Below are 7538 nucleotides of genomic sequence, written 5' to 3'. Positions count from 1 at the left end.
CAGAGAGGCAGGTAGAGAGAGAGGGGGGAAGCAGACTCCCTGCTGAGCAGAGAGCCTGATGTGGGATTTGATCCCAGGACCCTGAGATCAGGATCTGAGCCAAAGGCAGAGGCTTAACCCACTGAGCCACCCAGGTATCCTTTGTAGGTAATTTTAAAAGACCATATAATTGAATATTTGTTCCCCATTCTTCCCTTGATTAAAAATATGAAGAGACCTGGAATGCCTGGGTGGCTCAGTCAGTTAAGCATCTGCCTTTGACTCAGGTCATGATCCCAGGATCCTGTGATCAAGTCCCACATCAGGCTCCCTGCTCAGTGGGGAACCTGCTTCTCCCTCTGTCTACTGCTCCCTCCACCTCTCTCTCTCTAACAAATAAATAAATCAATAAAATCTTAAAAAAAAATGAAGAGATCTAAAATAGGTGAATAGATTAGCATAGTAAGTTAGAAGCTTCCCACAAATAAAGTCCAGGCCCTTGCAGCACCTGGGTGGCTCAGTTGGCTAAGCATCTGCCTTTGGCTCAGGTCATGATCTCAGGGTTCTGGAATAGAGCCCTGCATTGGGCTCTCTGCTTAGTGGGGACGCTGCTTCTCCCTCTCTCTTTACTGTTCTCTCTGCTTGTGTTCTCTTGCTCTTTCCGTCAAATTATATAAATATATAAATATAAATTACATTTATATGAAATTTAATGTGGTGACTCCATAGAGACAGAAAATGACTTGCTTAGGGCTCAGAATAGGGGTGGGACAGCTAATGGGTATGAGTTTCCTTTGGAGGGAACTAAAGTGTTTTAAAGCTCTATTGTAACAATAGTGAGCAATCCTGTGAATACACTAAATATATTGAATTGGACATTTTAAAGGAGCGAATCTTATAAAATCTGAATTATAGTCGGTAAAGCTGTTAAAAAGTTAATTGTTTACACACAAAATAATGTATTAGTATAAAATATATATAAGTATAATGCATGAAAACAATAGCGAAAAAGACTAGGAAGAAGTATATTGGAAGGTTTTTATATTATTAACCAACAAAGGAGAAAAATTGAATCATAAAAAGTACTTAGACAACAGTAAGTAATGTATATAATCATTGAATCACTACCTTGTATATTTGAGACTAATATAACAATTTACATTAATTTTACGGGAATTAAAAATATTCAAAAAATATTCAGACAATATAAAAATTGCCAGAAAAATAAGAAAAATGGACAAAAACAACAAATGCTTCAAAAATATAACAATAAGATGTACTATTCGATTTCAAGGCTTATGATAAAGCTCAGTAATCAAGAGAGTATGGTAATATAGAGGAATGCATCAATGGAACAGAATAGAGAGCTCAGAAAGAGGTCTATGCATACGTGTACAGTTGATTTCTGACAAAGATGAAAAACAATTCTGGGGGGAGATGGCAGTTTAAAAAATAAAGAGTGTGCAAAAATTGCATATAAATATGCAAAAAATCTTACCTTTAATGTGTAATCACGTGCATCATGTGTTAAAAAGTAGCTCAAAAGAGATTATGGGCATAAATATAAAACCTTATGTTATAAAAGTTCTAGAGGAAGTCATAAGGGAAAATCTTTGTAATCTTGTGTATAGTAAAGATTTCTGAGATACCATAATCAAAGCCATAATCAATAAAAATCATCAAAATTTAAAAATGTTTCTATTTGAAAGGTACTATGAAGAAAATGAAAAGCTATAGACAAAGAAATATTGGCAAAGTATGTACTTGTTTTGTTTTTCCACTGGAAAATCTGCTCCTGACATTAAGCAATTTGGTCTTTCTTAAGTGGTTCTATGAGTTCTTTCTTTTTCTCTGCAGTCTGGAATCAGCCATATTTAAACTTGGAAGTGGTGTTGATGAACTTGAGGTCAGCCTTCTCCAGAGCCTACCTTTTGGTCTGTAGCAGCAAGGACTTGCAGAATGTAAGCTATTGCTTCTTGGTTCCCACCATATAGCCTTTCAGCATGACAAAGGCATTGTTCACTTCACCATAGTGGGCAAAGCCACCCAGAGGGCTGATGCTCTCACCAGACAGATCATAATCAATGGAAGCATTGTTCTTGCTTACTTTGCCATCCTTGATGAGATGTCCCTGGACAATCTTGTAAATTTTGTTGCTCTCAGTGTGACCATGGCAGTCTTTCTGTCCAGCCTAAGCCACAGAGAAAGCCATGGGGTAGAATGTCATGCTCCAATACAGGCAATATTATGCAGCCCCCGGAGCATCTTGTGGGGTAGTCTCTTGGTGTGCCAGGAGCTGGTTACCCCTTTGTAGCCTTTGCCCTTGATGACAATGATGACACTGATGAAAACGATCACCTCATTCTGTCCAGACACTTGGTTCATACGTACGTGCTTCTCCAGGCTCTTGTGAGCCCAGTCCAGCTTCTCAGCCACGATGTCTCCATTCACCTGGATCTCCATGAGGTGGGCCTTCTTCTTCTTCTTCTTTTTTTGGGGGGGAGTGAACAAGGACAGTCTAATTTTTAGAGATAAACTGCAATAAACATGGTTGCAATGATATATGATGACTTTGGTTCATATTCTGGGTTAGGATAACAAACTAGAGGGCCATGATCTGAAATGCTGAGTCAATGTATCAATGGTGTTACAAAGATATGTAAAAATGACCTGTTTTTCAAGATCATGTTGAAGTATGGGCTAACACTCCCACCTGAGGCTTCTTTAATTCTCTAGGGGTATGTATTTGTCCATTAACTATTTATTAAGTACAGACTCTGTGCATATGCACGTTAAGTTGTATATATGTTGTCCAAAAGAGATGCAAGTGATTTTTGTCCTAGAGAAAAAGTAACTCCAAAATAATTTTTTATTAACCACTTTTGTATTTAACTTAACTAACTTATATCTGCCTCTCCCAAAATTGTGTAAATCAACAACAAATGACTGAGGGGAAGCCAGCCCCCTCAAACACACATACACTATTTTTTTTACTTTCTGTGACATTGGCTAGCTCACAATGATCTTACTAACAGCTCCTCTCCCAGGTGAGCCCCAGTAGCTAGTTTTTGCTTCATGGCACTAACTCTTAGAAATAAGCCTAGTTAAAACATGATAAATCTGCTGCTTTTATCAGGAAATGTCAGATTCCAAAAGCCTGGCTGTACTTTTACCCTTGATTTCTGTGAAGTTATCCTGTAAAACTTTTGATTCACTCTAGAGCATTCTTAATTGTGATTTCTTGAGGGAACAAAGTCCCAGTTAATGCACTCAAGCCTCCATTTTTATGTGTGAGTTAACTTTATTTTCCTATGCATCTAGCATGGATTATGATGTGTATTACCCTCGGGAGGACTGGGAAAATAATCACACAAATCATTTTCTGTTTGTAATTCACACAGAAAGACCCTCACTGAGACTGTGTAACACCAAAGAAGTGTAATTTAAATGTCAAAGGATAAATTCAAAGTAACTCACTTCTCTATTCCAAGTTTTCATATGCTTTGCAACGGGATATAGAGACCATATATGTTTTTGAAATATGTTCCTCTCCCTTTGTTTTTTGTTTCACACCATAGTTGGGTCAATTTTTTTAACCTCAAAACTATTGTGAAAAATTTTCCTTCCTTTCCACATAGTTCTCTCTTGTCTCTCAACCTCTGTGTAGCTGGTGGACACTTCTTTCACTATAGCTCTGTACTTTTAGATTGTCAAAGGGGTATCTCTAAGTGCACAGAATCTGCAGGAATTCTAGTAATTCTATTACTCTAAATTAATCATGAGAATTTCCTTAGTGATATGTTTAGGTTCCCTTCTAATTTTTTGTATGAATTTACTGTAAGTTTTTTGCTTTGTGATTACTGTGGAGTTCATATATAATTTCTTATGTAAATATCAGTCTATTTTGAGTGATAGAAATTTAATTTTGAACACATTGCAAAACTTTACATTTTTCTCCCCTTACTATGTTTTATATTTTGATGTCACATTTTCACCTTTTTGTTTTATGCACCCCTTAACTAATTACTGTAGTTTTAGTTAATATTACTATTTTGCCTTTTAATTTTAATACTTGCTTTATTTATTGATCAATTGCTTTACTATATATTTCCCTTTTCCAGTGAGATTTTTTACTTGTGTATGTTTTCTTATTCTTAATACTATTTATTTTCAGTTTAGAGAAGTCCCTTTAACATTTCTTGAAGAAACAGTTTAGTGGTGAAGAGCTACTTTTTTTTTTTTTTTTTTTTTTTTTTTTTTTTTTTTTTTTGCTTATCTGGAAAACTCAGTATGTTCTTTAATTTTAAATGATAACCTTGTCAGATAGAGAATTCCTGGTTGGAAGTTTTGCCTTTCAGCAATTTGAATATGTCATGCCATTCTCTTCTGTCTTGCAAAGTTTCTATTGAGAAACCTGCCTGTAGCCTTATGAGTTTTCCTTTGTATGTAATAAGTCATTTTTCTCTTGCTACTCTTAATTTTTATCACTTTAATTATATTGTCTTTTGGTGTGAATCTCTTTAGGTTATCTTATTGGAACTCTCTGGGATTCCTGGACCTGTATGTCTGTTTCCTTCTCCACATTAAGAATGTTTTCATCCATTATTTCTTCAAATAACTTTTCTGTCCTTTTTCTCTTTTCTTCTGGGACTCCCATTAGGCAAATGTTGCATATATTCAATGTTTTCCCAAAAGTCCTTCAAGGGTTTTTTGTTTTTTATTTGTTTTATTTTAAATTCTCTTTTCTTTCTGTTGCTCTAAGTGAGTTCTATTGCTTTGTCTTCCAGCTTGCTGATCCAGCTTATAGCTTTATATAGTCTGCTGTTGAATTCCTCTAGTATATTTTTTAGTTTGGTTATCGTGCTCTTTAGATCTGTTACTGCTCTTTGAAATTTTCACACATTTCCTATCTCTTTGTTGAGGATTTCACTGTATTAATCTTTTTTCAAGTCCAGTGTGCATCTTTATGACCATTGCTTTGACTCTTTATCAGGTAGATGATTATTTCCATTTCATTAATGTCTTTTTCTGATGTTTTTTGTTCTTTTATTTTGGTTGTATTCCTGTTTCCTCATTTTGCCTCTCTCTGTTTGTTTCTATGTATTAAGCAAATCAACTGCCTCTCCCAGTCTTGAAACAGTGGCCTTGTGTAGATGTCACATGGAGCCCAGAAGTCCAATCCCATCTAACTACCAAAGCTAGGTGTTCAAGAGGCATCTCCTGTGTGGTTACTATGGTGGGGCCATGTCTGTGACACAAGGATAGGCAAGGCTGGTATTGGCGATCGTATACCATGCAGCTACACTATAGTGCAGGAGTGGGTGGGTCTGCACCAGGCTAGCTCTGATGTGCTGCAGTGTGGGGTGGGCAGGACTTATGCCCAGCCCAGCTGTGACACATTGCTGAAGGTGGGCTGGACTGTTGCCAGTCTCAGCTATAAGGGATTGTTGCACTGTGGGTGTGAGTGGATTTCTCAGCTGGCATGCCTACCTGCTTTAAGCAGTTTAGAGGAATGATTCCAAAATGGTGCTTGCCAGAATCAATCTTAGTAAGGTAGACTGAGGTTGAAAATATGGTACATGCCAGGGTGTCTGTCACTTAGAGAAAATCCCAACAGTTTGCTACCTTTCCCCCACCCCACCCCCCAGTACAGGCTTTAAGATTAATAAGAGAGTCTCTTCCACATATGGTCTAGGCAATTTCACATTGGTGTTATTGCTTTTGTTTTTGTTTTGCACTGGGTTTCTGGGTGAGTGAGCTTTTTTGTGAGCCATTTAAGAGCAGGTTTTTCATCCCATATTGTTCCATAGTTCTTGGATATAAGTTCTATTGGTTTTCAAAGCCCAGTGGTTAGGGGCCCATCTCTCTTGTGCAGCATCTAAAGGGTTCCTGATGTGGATCACAAGCTTCTCACCTCTTAGGGAAGAGTTCTCTATTTTTAGATTCCCTCTTGCTGGTGGATTGTCATGCCTGGGGTTGAGAATTTTGATGAGATAGTGTCTCTGTCTCTCCTACTCATCCTGATGGTCACCTTTTTGTCCTTTGTTGTAGAGACTGTGTTCATCCAGTTTTCTGTTCTTTTTCAGAGGAAATAATTCCATATGTAGTTGTATACTTGTATCCATGTGAGGTAATGAGCTCAGGATCTTCCTACTTAGCCATCTTGTACCCAGTATCTTCCTTTTCTTGAGTTAAACATTTGCTACTTATCCTTTTTATGTCCCATATTCATTTTTATGGACGTAGATGACACTTTCTCTTTCAAAGACTTTATTTTTCAAATTGCTTATGAACCCTCAGAAAATTTGTTGTTGTTTTTTTTTAATAGTACTTGGCAAACTGAGACTTTCCTTAGAAAATGCTGATTTTCTTTAGAATCCAAAGGATGATTTTCTTCTCTCTTGTAGTCCTATAATCTTCTAATTTGAGTCTTTAATCCCAGTTCTGTAGTTCTTTCACTAAAGAGAAGACCACATTTATTTGCTTTCTAATTTAAATTTATTTTGGAGTAAATAATTTATGGACATGGATAAAATTTAAAAAGTTGTAAAAAAATTTTTTCATGGAATTTAAGTGTCTCTCTCACTCTTGTGTCCCAGCTATTGAGTAATCCTTTCAAGAAATAATCAGCATTATTAATTTCTTATCATATCTTCAGGTATGTTATGTATGTGGAGGTAAATTTTTCTACATATAATCCTCTTTATATCTGTTTTCTTTTAAAAATGTTAGCTATTATAAATAATACTTTATACACTGCTTTTTTGTATCACGATACAGAGCATTTTATCTTAACTTTGGCCATAAAATTAATCTCCTGAATGAAATATAAAGTCAAAAATGAGAAGAACCTGATTTCTCTGACACTAAATATCTTATTTGGTTGACATATATTTTGACTTAACCAACAAAGGAAATATGTTCATATGTAGGTAGCATGATAAGTTATTATTAATTCAATGCACTGGCTAGAGAAAATAATTCGTTATTTAACTTGAAGTAAGTTGTTGAGAACATGTTTAAATGTAACTCTTTGATTTAAATTTTGTCATGTAAATAAGACTAGAGTGGTGGTAAAGTTTACAAAGGGACTGGATATATTTAGTAAGAAATCAGTTTAAGTACACTTTATTTACACTGAGTTTGTATGATTAATAACTTATTGTTGTTTTTTTTTTTTTTTTTTTTTTTTTTTTTTTTGGCCAACTAATGGTTTCAGCAGTTTGGGGGGGAAATTTGTAAGCTGTCTTAAAGTTTTAGCTGGTGCTTTTGGTTTCTAGGAGGTCCACAGCAATGCAAGAATATAAAATCACTCATTTACTAATTTCAAAATAAACTGTTCTTATCTTATAGTATTAGCTCTTAGAATTTGTAAAAGAAGGCTTTTATAATATTTGGGAAAGGTGTTAAAATTCTTATCTGTGTCTCTTAGAATCTAACATATTAATTTGTTAGTAAGGAATAGCTTGGAAAAGATGGCTTTATAGTACTGGCACTTGCAAAATAGAATATATGAATAGCTTGACATGTAGTAAATGACTTTTTTCCCTCCACAAAGC

The 7538-nt window shown here is 35.6% G+C and overlaps 1 pseudogene; it reads right to left on the bottom strand.

Annotated features, from left to right (window-relative positions):
- Positions 1-1780: 1780 nt before the first annotated feature.
- LOC131837211 (large ribosomal subunit protein uL3-like) lies at positions 1781-3056 on the bottom strand (annotated as a pseudogene).
- Positions 3057-7538: the final 4482 nt, after the last annotated feature.

The sequence above is a fragment of the Mustela lutreola genome, chromosome 7 (assembly GCF_030435805.1).
Source record: "Mustela lutreola isolate mMusLut2 chromosome 7, mMusLut2.pri, whole genome shotgun sequence".
Taxonomy (NCBI): Eukaryota; Metazoa; Chordata; class Mammalia; order Carnivora; family Mustelidae; genus Mustela; species Mustela lutreola.
The sequence above is the reverse complement of the archived record's forward strand: the minus strand, read 5'-3'. Positions and strand labels throughout refer to the sequence as shown.